Source organism: Phallusia mammillata, chromosome 4 (genome assembly GCF_965637545.1).
Source record: "Phallusia mammillata chromosome 4, kaPhaMamm4.hap1.1, whole genome shotgun sequence".
Taxonomy (NCBI): Eukaryota; Metazoa; Chordata; class Ascidiacea; order Phlebobranchia; family Ascidiidae; genus Phallusia; species Phallusia mammillata.
In genome coordinates this window covers 5,475,087-5,487,681 of record NC_137255.1, presented here as the reverse complement: position 1 = coordinate 5,487,681, position 12,595 = coordinate 5,475,087, and positions in this window count along the sequence as shown.

The following is a 12,595-nucleotide window of genomic DNA, read 5'->3' as shown; positions in this document are numbered from 1 at the left end:
GGCGATGGTTCATATCACATTAACTCTTCGATATGCTCGGCTGCTGCGATAGAATCGGGAGCAATGAATGGTGAAACTAAATCTTAAAATAATCACTTGCTAAAACCGTTTACACATTTTTTCCTGTTGTTTTAGCGTCTGGGGGTCAAATATTTGTTCACAGGTTTTCTAATACAAGCTACCTTTCGGAATCGAATGAACAGGGCGCCTTGAATTTGTTTTCAGGTAAGAAAAAAATTGCCGTTGAAACAACCAACCCAAAATATCATCAACTAAGTTACGTTTTGCAGTACAGGCTACAATTTGGAACTAAAACTATTTAGATTCGTTACACAAAATATTGGAAATGTTTTCGCTGGAAATAAGCATGGCAAAAAATCGAATAGTTAGACCATATTCAAATTCTGTTCAAATCTATTGCATAAAGCAAGTTTCGTCAATGGTTTGTTTGATACGAATTTTATGGCAAATTTAAAATACCCAAACAACACTTGAAATAACGCATGTATTATTTAATCTAAACAAATGATTGGTGTATTTTCCTTTACCGTTTAGTTTACAACTGCATTTGTGATGCCAGTAGGACATGGAAAGCCCTAAGAAAACTGAAAGGTGATCTATATGGTTTTTGCTTGTGGGCTAATACCAAAATGTTTTAACAAAAACTGTTTTGGTTTAACAGCGGTGTTTTGGATGCATGGTATAACAGTTACATTTACCACAACTTTGAGCTGTTATTAGAACTACAATATGAATTCAACAAAACTTGTTAAACCAGCCTTAAATCTAACATTGCTGATTTTCTAACTGTGGCACAAACGCGTTGTTATTTTGAGTTTCTGTAGGAAACCACCCAAAGGCAACTATCATATTTTTTATGGTTTTATTGTTGTTTTGCAGAAATCTCTGACAAATTATCCAAATTCTCGTTTTCAGCCAATAGAGGCAAGCAAGTGTGTTTGTCGCAGAGTTTTATATTTCCGAGTCTAAACCCAAATTTGTTATGAAAATAAACGCCAAATCTGGTGCCAAAGTCAGTATTACATTTCAACAAAATTTGTAGATCAATACTACATTCTATTTCAGGCTTTGAAAAAACAAAATTATTCTGTATGAAAAGAATTTTTTGTAGGCTATTTTCCGAAACTTAACACCATCGATTCCTAACATCAAATTATTCTTTTAGATTCCCTGTGCAAACTAGGATTGAAATCCGGTTTCATTCCTGATAGCGCCATCACTACATCTAGTAATTACGCAGGATTTTTACCTCGATACGGAAGATTAGATTTTGTGGATGCACCTGGTGCCTGGGCAGCTGCTGACAGTAAATATATATTGCATTGTATTGAATTACATTCCAAGCGATGGCATTTTGCATTTTTTGTTATTTATTTTCGAGCAAATAGAATTACTAGAAATTCTGGTGCTGATTCGGACAATTGACTTTTTTACGTAACAAATGTGGCCTTTATAGGGTTCGTGAGATAGTTTGTAAATGCACTGAAGCATTCTCAAGTTTTCAAACAGCTCTGCTGTCAAAAACTGAGGTTACAAAAAACAAAATACAAATGATGACTTCATTCGATTACTACAATAAAATTTGGCTTCCGATTGTTTTAGCATATTGTTGTGCTACGCCAATTTCCACTTTTCACTGGTAAAATACAACTAAAATACAACTACTAAAACTATGTGTGTCAACTTTCTTCACATAGTCATAAACAGAAAATTTATAAAGAGTGACGAAAGCGTGACAAAAAAATATTGTAATATAGTTTTCGATTTTTACAATTAGTTAAGTTTGAGTGGCAAAACTGGCCAATTGTAGCTATTAACAAGCCAAGTTATGAATACATGTCATTGTGCCATTTCCAAGTTTTACTGGTGGTATTGGGTGACATTTTAGTGATTTTCGGAAAGCAAAGTTACGTTTGGGAGGCTGCAAAAAAAGGCTGCTGGGCGTTATCAAAACGTTCAAACTTACCCGGGTTGGACACATCAGGCTATGTTTGTGTTGTGTAGGACTGTCTGGACAATGGATACAAGTTTCATTGGACAATTCTACTAACATCACGGGAGTTATCACTCAAGGAAGACACGACTTTGATCAATGTGTTACGAAATATTCAATTTCATATATGGGTAATGATGGTCAGTGGAGAATGGTTACAAACAGTGACGGTTTACAGGTGAAAATTCTTTTCTTAGTAAATCAATACAAGAAAATGAACGTAAAGAAAAAAATAAGGACATGTTCGTTTTGTTCCCAAACGAGCATTTAAATTCTAATTCCGTTTAAAACAGTTATGACCTTGATGCGTAGATTGTTTTTTAGGTGTTTTCCGGAAACATGGATAGGAATACAAAAGTAACAAACTACTTTCACGAACCCGTTGAAGCAATTAAAATACGTTTATATACATTGGAATGGTTTGTCCACCCATCTCTAAGACTTGAATATTTGACTTGCTAAAAAAAGTTTTGACAGAAACGGATTTTCAAGCACCTAAAGTCCTATTGTGGTAGTTTCGTACCTTTCGGTTTTTTGAAAGTCGATTGTTTGACTCGTGTTGTTACCTATTTACGTATGGTAATAACTGTATACATACAATCAGTTTTTTTTTTTTTTTAATCAGTTCGAATTGAAACAAAACATTACAAAAGTGCAGCCACTTTGATGTTATTGCATTGTAAAATGTTATCAAAAAGTTCCCTATTGTTGCCGTAATGGTGTTGAAATTTTGATGCATCATGTGTTTTAACAGTACGATCGCCATGTCACCAATCTGTTGCTTCATTGTTTCGGACGTAACAATGCCCTTTGTTCAAACCTCTTTCGTAAATGTTGATGATTCAAAAATAAAAAATAAACATTAAAAAATTGTTTGTGACGCACACCTGTTATTATCATTATGCCGAATGACTAAGAGAGTTCAAAATTCTAAATCAAATTATTTTTAACTATTGTCATGCAATTTACGAATATACCCAAACAAAGCTTACCGTACGTCCCCATTTTGGAGAACGTTTCCTCTCTTTGACGAAGACGACGTCTTCTGAGGACATTAATAATGTTACAATATCCCCTTTTGAATTTTCTGGATATTTATGCCACTGTCAAACAATTAGAAACAGTCAAAATTCATCATCAGTTTAACGTGTTGACAGGTTTTTGTTACGCCATGTTTAACAAAATATTTTAATTCAATTAGTTTTAAGTGAAATGCTTTAGACGTTTATTGCGTAATTCAGTGAGACGAATAAGAAATATTTCACTTGCGTTGGTGTATGTTACGTTAAAAATGATTAAAATCACATTCGTAACCAGAATTGTGACGAAGCCCTACGTAGAGAGTAACTTTTTATTCAGACCAAAAAAGTTAAAACGAACTGATACCAAATACGTCAGTCAATTTCCGTCCATTGTCACATGCACGTGTTCAACTTTTCAAACAATACCAGTTTTTTATACCTGTAAAGGTAGTAGTCAAGCGCAACCCACAGCTCGTCATGTTTGGTAAAAATGATTAAGTGAGGTTGTGATTTAGCAGACAAAACGTTACGGACGGGTTTGTAGCAGTAGAAAACATTTAAATTTATACAAAAGCAGGGCATATAATTTTAAATTGAAAAAGTAGTTTAGTTTCTTTAAAACTGGTCAACGAGAATGATAAATGGTTGATTATGTGACCAAGCTTCTGTTGGATAGTCAACTCTCCAAAATAAAAACAATGTCGTTTTTGTAGCTTTTTGTTCTGACAGGAAAAAAGTAAACTGTTTTTGTGACTGTTTTTATTTTACAAAAAGGACAATGTTTCACTTTATTGTGAGTTTGCTTATTTTGCAAGGGATGAGCGATCTAGAAGCAGGTAAGAAAAAGTGAAATATTTTTCATTACCAATAATGCAAAAAATATCTTACCAAAAAAATTATGCTTACCTCGAAACTGTGACTTCGTTGCAATAAAATTAACACCATCATTTTTTCTTTTACAGCCACTTGCGATTTAGAGTTTTCGCAGCTTGATCACTCCATTACGAAGGTGGTTTGTCCAGTTCACTGTCCTGCTCCACCCCAAAACTTTTGTGATATACAAGACGCTCCAATATGCACTGCGGCACAGTACGACAATCCAATGACTGGTACGACAAAAATAATTTGTTACAAACACAAATTAAACACATAAATTTCATAAAACCGGTATACAATAAATACATTAATAATGTGTTAGTGGTATCATGTGATGTCAATGCTTTCACGTTTTAAGAATAGATATTCTGACGGTAGCGGCCAGTATTGTTTTACACTGCAAAACGAACAAAACGTATTAATTTATTCAATTATTAGATGTAAGCGATGACAATAAAGTTAATGTTAGTTACACACTAAATAACACTGTTTGACTGTTTGAACTAACGAAGAAAAGATAATGTTATTTTTGTGTGTGTCTTTAAACCGTTTCAAGTCTTTCCTCAAATATATTGTTGAGTTCATCGATCTTACAAAACAAACTAGATCAAAACTAAAACCCGCCAGAGAGCTTAAATAAAGCGTATGCATTGTAATGCAAAGGTTTTCACTATTACTGCACCAAATCCGCTCCAAAAGGTTTGGTCCGTAAAACGATATTCCTATTTGATCGATATTTTTAACTGAACGTTAATTAACGTTAAGACATCAATTAACGTTAAACCATATTTATTTTAACAAAGGTGAAGAGGTAACGGTATACCAGCACTTCGAAACTGCCTCATGTACCACAAGTTTCTCCCAAGGTGCCACAATTTACGAATCTTGCTCAAGTAATGAAAAGTCCTATTCGTTTTCAAGTAAGTAAAAAATAATAGCACACAGTAACTTACAGATACTTAACATACATTGATAAAGTCTTAAACTTAAACCAACTAGTGTAGGCTACTGTGATTTCAGATGACTGCAGCTTAAAGCAATAAACACCTTGCAATAATGATTTTTGTCTAATATTTAGTGGGATGTTCAACAACTGGAAATATTGAAAATGAGCTCGCTGAAGTAGAATGTCCAGCTGGCTGCAGTAATGAAATCTACTCATGCGTGACCGATATATATTACGTCAATTCGTCGATATGCTCTGCTGCAATTGAATCTGGGGAAATGACAAGTAACATTACATATTTATAGGAAACTAACAGCGGTACAACGTAACCAACTTAAAAGTCAAGCTATTACCTGACATTTTTCGTTTTAGCTTCTGGTGGAAATGTGACAGTCTTCAGATATTCTAACGCAAGCCATGTTCCTGATTCATGCAAGCAGCATTCCACTAATCTATTTTCGGGTTGGTAAATCAGTTGGTGTAATATAAAAGTGGTTGCTTGTGTTTGCAATAGTTCGCCGTTGAAGTTTAATAAATTGTTGCAGTTGTCAATGACATCTGTGAGACTTTGAAGACATGTGAAACAGAACAGGAACTAGAAGGTACTTTTCTCTATAAAACTATGCATCCGTTGGTTGTAGGCATAAAAAAGTCTATCTATTGAGTACATAGCAATGTATGTTACCAAAAAATTCAAAATAATAGGCCTAACATTGGATGTTAGTACTTAATAAACATGTGAAGTTTGCACATATGGCAAGAATTTAAACTTACTTAACAACCAACTTGCTGTCAATTACACCACACTTTGCCGACTTACGGCACAGTTTCAGCAAACAGCTCATGTACAGACTTTACAATTGACATTTATTAAAAAGGCAGTGCAAGTGGGGCGTGACTGTCTGTATAAATACTATTCGTATTGGCGCAAATTTGAATGGCTACCAAATGCCTTCATTCCCTGCTGGTTAAAAGCCTGTACTAGGAAGCAAGCACTGACTTACTCTACTTCAGGGGTGGGGAACCTGCGGCCCGCTTGCCTTTTTAATGTGGCCCGCGTCACAATTTTGTTGAAGGACAGCATAAAACATAGCATCAAAAAACAACAACAATAAAATGTTTATGTACAAATATTTACTTGAAAAGAGTTCGACATTTCCACATTTGACGCCAAACTTATTAAAATTCCCACACATTCAACCACTTGCTGTATTGGTGACGTAACAGTCACTCGATTGTTTCTCCTTGCAGTAACAAATCGTTTGCCATGTGTTGTTAGTTTTAAATTGCTTTTAGAGCTATTAGCGTGGATCCTTATATTGTTACATAAAATATATTCGGTATAATGGAGCTAGGGTGTTCCAGAAAGAATGGACAGTTTTTATTTGAATTAGGTGATAAACCTGTATGCATTGTTTGTTGCAAACAAGTAACAGCAAGAAAAAAATCAAATTTTGGAGCGATGAAATGTAAAATCACTTGTGTGCTTAGGGTATTTTTACACGGAATTTGAAAATAAAAAAATATTTGGCCCGCCCGAAAATGTTGTGCAGTTCATGCGGCCCGCAGTACTAAGTAGGTTCCCCACCCCTGCTCTACTTCAAACACAACATGTCAAAAGCTGTACAGTAATTACTTCAGTAAGTCAAAATTCAAGTGTACAGCACGACAGCTGGAAAGAAACCTATCTACAGAATTTCTACAGAACCTGAGAAAAAATACCCTCTCTAGAATTATGAAAGGAAACAAAAAAGACGCAAATCACGTGACGACGCCCACTGATCAGTGCCCTAAACCTTTGTTTGATAATAAACCGCAACAATTGCAGCAGTATTGCTTGCGGAAGGCAGCACAAATAACTAGTGTATTCGAAAATTTCCAACACAAGTTGAAAAAACGTCAAATTAACAAAACCATCGACAAAAATAGCAGACTTAACATTACAATAAAAAACACTTAAAATAAACACAGTGGGTGTCAAAATTACCAACATGTGTCATACAAGTTGGCAATCTGTAAGACAGGACATATCATTAAATCATTTTTGCTTTTTTACAGAATTGTCCAAGTTTTTCCTTGCAAATAAAGGTAACTAGATCATTTTAAGTTAATTGTCGTAACAATGTTTGCATGCAAAAAAATAAGATTTCTACGAGAACACTTACCTATTAAAACGTCTGGTTAGTAGTTAGTATGATAGAGCTACTAACACTGAGCATAGGCTGGGGCCCGACCTGAGAACTTCTGGTAGGTGGCGCAAAAGAGCATAGGCGTTTATGGTGCTGACTCAGCAATTATTCTTACCATAAACCTAAATTGCTGTAACAGCACCATAAACGCCTATGCTCTGTTGCGCCACCTACCAGAAGTTCTCAGGTCGGGCCCAAGCCTATGTTCAGTGTTAGTAGTTCTACCAGTTAGTATTGAGATATGAAACTATAGAAATCAAATAACTTTTTATACACAAATAAATAAACGATTGTTTTAGATTCTCTGTGTAAGCTGGGTTTGAAAACCGGCTTTATTCCAGACAGCGCATTTAGTGCATCGTCTTATGTTGATGGTAATGAACCCAGTAATGGTAGACTGGATATCACTGATCCTCCTGGTGGATGGGTTGCTCAACAAAGTCAGTGTGTAATGGTTTACTATCATTAACCTCTAGTGCAATCTTTGAGATCATTGTCGCATAACAACTTTCAGAGTGCACCCTATTTAAGACATGAATTATTATCAACATTTTTGTATAATATTAGGCGAAATATATATTCCTACTTTTTAATTTACTGACTGATTCTGTTAGCAATTGAGACAGTTCTCTCAAATTTCGAGTCTGACACAAACAGTGTTTTTTTTAAACCACTGCGGGTATCGATTTCGCATGGCTCATCACTTCTGAACAGGAAATAAATTGCGAACCACTGTCCTAATCACAGATATAAAACTTTTAATCTGAAAAATGAGTTGAAGACGAGTCTGTTACATTAGGTAAGAATCCGTGCAATTTGAACAAAGCAAATCAAAGTCAATGTAAAATTTAAGTTTTATCTGAGAAGTCGGATGTTAATCTCTTGTTGTCGAAACTAGTCGTTTAAGTTTTATATTGTAAAAAAACTATGACTTTTTGTAGCTGATGCAAACCAGTGGATTGAAGTGGCCTTGGACAATCTTACGATTATCACTGGTGTTATAACGCAAGGACGGAACAACCATTTGGAATATGTTACGTCCTTCGAGATTTTGTACATGGACAAAGATGGTGTATGGGGAAATGCTATTAACAACGACGGAAATCCAGTAAGAACCAAAACACATTAAAACATTAACATTTGGAGTTGATACTTTGTATTTTTAGGTAAAAACTTTGTATTTTTAGGTTTTTTGGGGCAACAATGATAGCAACTTTCCAGTGACAAACTATTTCCAAATACCAGTTGAAGCTACCAAACTACGTTTAAAGCCGATGCAGTGGTTTGGAAAAATATCCTTAAGGCACGAATATTTAATGTGTTAAGGCAAAATATTAGTTGCTTTCCCATAACTTTAAGCGCCTTGAATTAGATTAAATTTATAAGTAGACTTTTTACTCGGTGTCGTGTTGTATTTACTTGATCTTCACATTTTATTTTGCTTTGCAATCCGTTTTAACTTTTGTGGTGTATTTGTAAAGTATTATTAACTTATGTTGTAAAATGTGGTTTTGTGACAGAAGAAGATGAATTGATCGCAATAAGAACAATGATCGATTGTTTATTGCTTGTGACTGCACCCAACAAACTTACCGTGATCCTATGCTTGGTAAATAAAAGTTTAGTTACACGAATCAATTTAAATAAATTATTATTAATAATGCTGCTGCTGATTTAGGCATGTAGGTACGCTTTGTTTTACATCCGTTTATTGCGAGACACTAAATCGAATGAAGCGTGCACTCAATCCAACATCACAAGTACTGTCGCGAGTCGCGTGTCGCGTGTAGTTTAAAGATACGCTACAGGCATGATACAAATATAATATATATATATAAGAAACATAAAAATAACACTTATGTTAAAATACCTATGCGAATTTTGAATTAAAATATTGGAAGCCGCCTGAGTCCTGTATTCCTCATACAGCCAGTTGATGGACTTCATCCAATGCCCAACAGTCCAAAAGCGTCGTTTAACTGTATTATATACAGTAGTACGGTTTGTAGGCTTTTATGGATAGGCCTGTCAATGAAACTTTCGGGCCTAAACGGGCTTTTCAAAAACGATTCTTCGGGCTTCGGGCTTCGGGCTTCGGGCTTCGGGCTTGCGTATGCAGAGAAAAATGCAAAACTACAGATTTCGGTTCTTCAACGTATGGGTTGGCGTTAAAGTTGTAAACAATTGTAAGTTACAATATAGGCTTCTTTGCGAATATAGCAGATAAGATAGGTAACGAAACACAATATCAAAAGTTGTAGGGAAAGACATGGCAAGGCAGCTTGCATGATACACTGTGATTTGGCATTGAAGGTATATAGCTTCTTTTTTTCCCTTTTTTAGCAATAAACAATTTAGCCTTGCACCCCTCGGTAAAAGCTTAGGCGAATACTTGTGTCTAGACGTTTGTTAATCAAACGTTAAAACTATGGAACCAGAAAAGAACGGTCAAGAATTGGCTGATCAGTTGAGAGGTTGTTGTTACTTGGAAAATGGGTTTTTCATCGAAGATAATACTAAAGACTCTGCAGTCGTTGTGATCGAGTTATCCCATTATTACTATGCAATACGCAGTAAGGAAAAGCGGAACTACCTTTACGCCGCTGGTCTTCTTGCTGCAGCTAAAATACGCCGTTCAAAAAGTGACGTTACAGACGGATTTATGTTAAGATTGTGGAAAGAACGTTTGGCAGACAGCGGTGCAAAAAATACTGAGATTGATTTGTTCTCAATTATATCTGAGTTAAAGCAAAAGGTTTCAAAAATGCGAAAACTGGTGGAAAAGCAAATTGCAGATATTCCCAAAGTTACAGAGGAAAGAAATAAGTTTTTGCAAGAACCAAAAAAGATTGATGCTACAAAAAAAAGTATTTATACATTGTAATGAAAACTACATAGATATTATGCGGTACATATCTGATGAAATCAGTCAAATTTTGTTCGATTCTCAGTTACCCTGTGAGTTTGCTCACTTGGTTTTCGGGTCAGTGGCTCGTATGGAAGGCAGTCCGTTTTCTGATTTCGAAAACGCCATTATTATCCCAGAACGTACTGACGAGATCTTAGAACAATTTCGATTCTACATCGTTTTGTTTCAATTCGTGATTATTAACTTAGGAGAAACACCCGTACGCTTGCTGGGAATTCCTTTGCTCAAGGATTTCTACTGTGATCGAAAATCCAAGGATTGGTACTATGACAAATTTACTTCCGGTTTGACAGCAACATGCCCGCAACTTCGCATGAGCCAAGACTGGATTCGGGAACGGATAAAGAACTGCATGGAAACACTTGATGGCGCCGATGAGCTGTGTACGCCTTTCAGTAAGCAAAACATAAAGCTCCTTGTTTACAGAGGCATACCGGTTACCATCAGCCAGTTGGGCAATTTGTTCGGTGTTCGTAGCTCGTCTTGTTTTGATGTTGTGGACGAGCTGGTTGAAAGTGATCGGTTGCCGGTAGAGGCCGGTGACAATCTCAAATACGTTGTCGCTTTAGCTGGAGAAATCCGACTAAAGATTTACATGGCAGCCGGTAAGCAAGTCCCAGAGACAGACTTGGTTACGAACGAAGACGGAAAAGAAATGTCGGATATTATCAGCGCTGTTGGCAACGTGAGCATTTGTGATCATTTTTACATTGCACAGACGCTGTGGCGTGATTTACATCCATTCGTAATGCAAGAATCTACAAATATATCCTTCTCATCAGAACGTTGACTCTGTAATGCGCTTGGCGATTCAAACCAATCTGCTCGGTAAACCTGGTGAAAGCGGAAACTTTAGACTACTTAAAGACTGCGAAGAACATGACCACTTTGACAAGATATCTTTTCTTCAAATTGCCAGAACACTCACCAAGCTTCTGTTGACAATATTTGAATTAGTGATGCACCGAAGTTTCGGTTGGCCGAAACATTTCGGCCGAATACGCTGTTTTTTGATGTTTCGGTTTCGGCCCGAACTTTTTTAAAAATTCGGCCGAAACCGAACTTTATGATTGCATGGAATTAATGCCCAAACTATCATTTTCGCCAATACAAAACGTCTTAAATTAACTGATTTTTGTGTCTATAAAATACGAGCCACTTTGTCTGCAAAGTATGACAAGTTTAGTAAAGCTTCCGCATTGTGAAAGTGGTTTTGATTTGTCATAATTCATTTCACTCGCATCAACGACACAAGGTTCAGTTGAAAATATTCATAGAAACGGGGATTTTAGGTTCGGCCTGATTCGGCCGAAATTATTCGGCCTCGTGGCCGAATATTCGGTTTCGGCCCGAACTTTTTTAGGCGGGTTCGGTGCATCACTAATTTGAATCTTTCGATGCAGTGTTAAATCATAAACAAGCTTCCAAACTTTTCCACACTGAAGAAGACCTCATTTTGAAAATCGAAAACTTGAATAAGATGTTTGCTGCCTGCACTGCGCTGTTCGCTGAAATGTATACTTCAACAGACCCTCAACAGAGCCTTGATCAAAGCTTTTTGCGGAACAAAAAGTTGCTTACAGGGACTATAAGAGGGCTATGGAAAACCTACAAACATTTTTTAAATCATCGGGATGTTAGGTTGATTAACCTGTTACCGTCTGTTGTCTACACTCTTCATTGCGTGGCGGATTTCGTGTCGTCCTTTAACCGAAAAATGGCTTCGTGTTTAGAAAATCCGGATACTAGCAATACGATGCAGTTGTTGATTGAACTTGACGACATTTCAACGGCGATTGATGGTTTTATTATGACATTGCCAGAGAAAGAAGTAGATTTAAAAATATTTGTCGAAAGTCAAGCATTTGTTCGCCAAGTCGTTCTTGATTTCGATGATGGGTTGTTTAGCAACGAAGGTTTTGCAATCGGGATAAACAGATGGCTGGAAAACATTAAAAACATAAAGGCTATGGTTTTAATTGCTGAACAGATCACCATCTTTCATGAAAAGGTCAATAGGGTGATGAAGTTCTTTTCCGACATCAATAATTGGTCGTTTGTTATGCCTGCCTACGGTAAAGTTGTCAGAAGGGATTTAAAAATCCTCATCGCCGAAGTGAAATCCACGCGCGGTGAGCTGCTTTCCCGAAACGGCGATTATGTACTTGCCACGGAGGATTTTTGCACCTCTCATCGGATTTTAACTGAAATCTCTCGCAAAAAACATTGGTTAGATTGAAAGTGGCGGCAAATATGCACAACATCGGTAAAACCCTTTGCTCATGTAAAAAATTCACTGAAGCACTAACATGGTTTCGCAAAGAGCTTGACCACAGGCTTAGTAAATTACCGACAAAAACTATCAAAGAGCATTTGGGCCCGAACTATCACTTTCAAGCAAAATGTTTTCGTGCCGTCGGAACAAATGAAGCTCTTGCGGAATCTGACATTTACATAGCAAGCGAAATGGAGTTGTTGTTTTAACTATACTGGCCAATTCTGCTTTAAATATTGTCAACAAGGATTGCAGTACGGTACGGTACGTATTGCGTTGACCGTTCCATGTACCTCGTTACGAAAACCGTACGGTACCACTGTACCGTACCAAATGTCAAAACA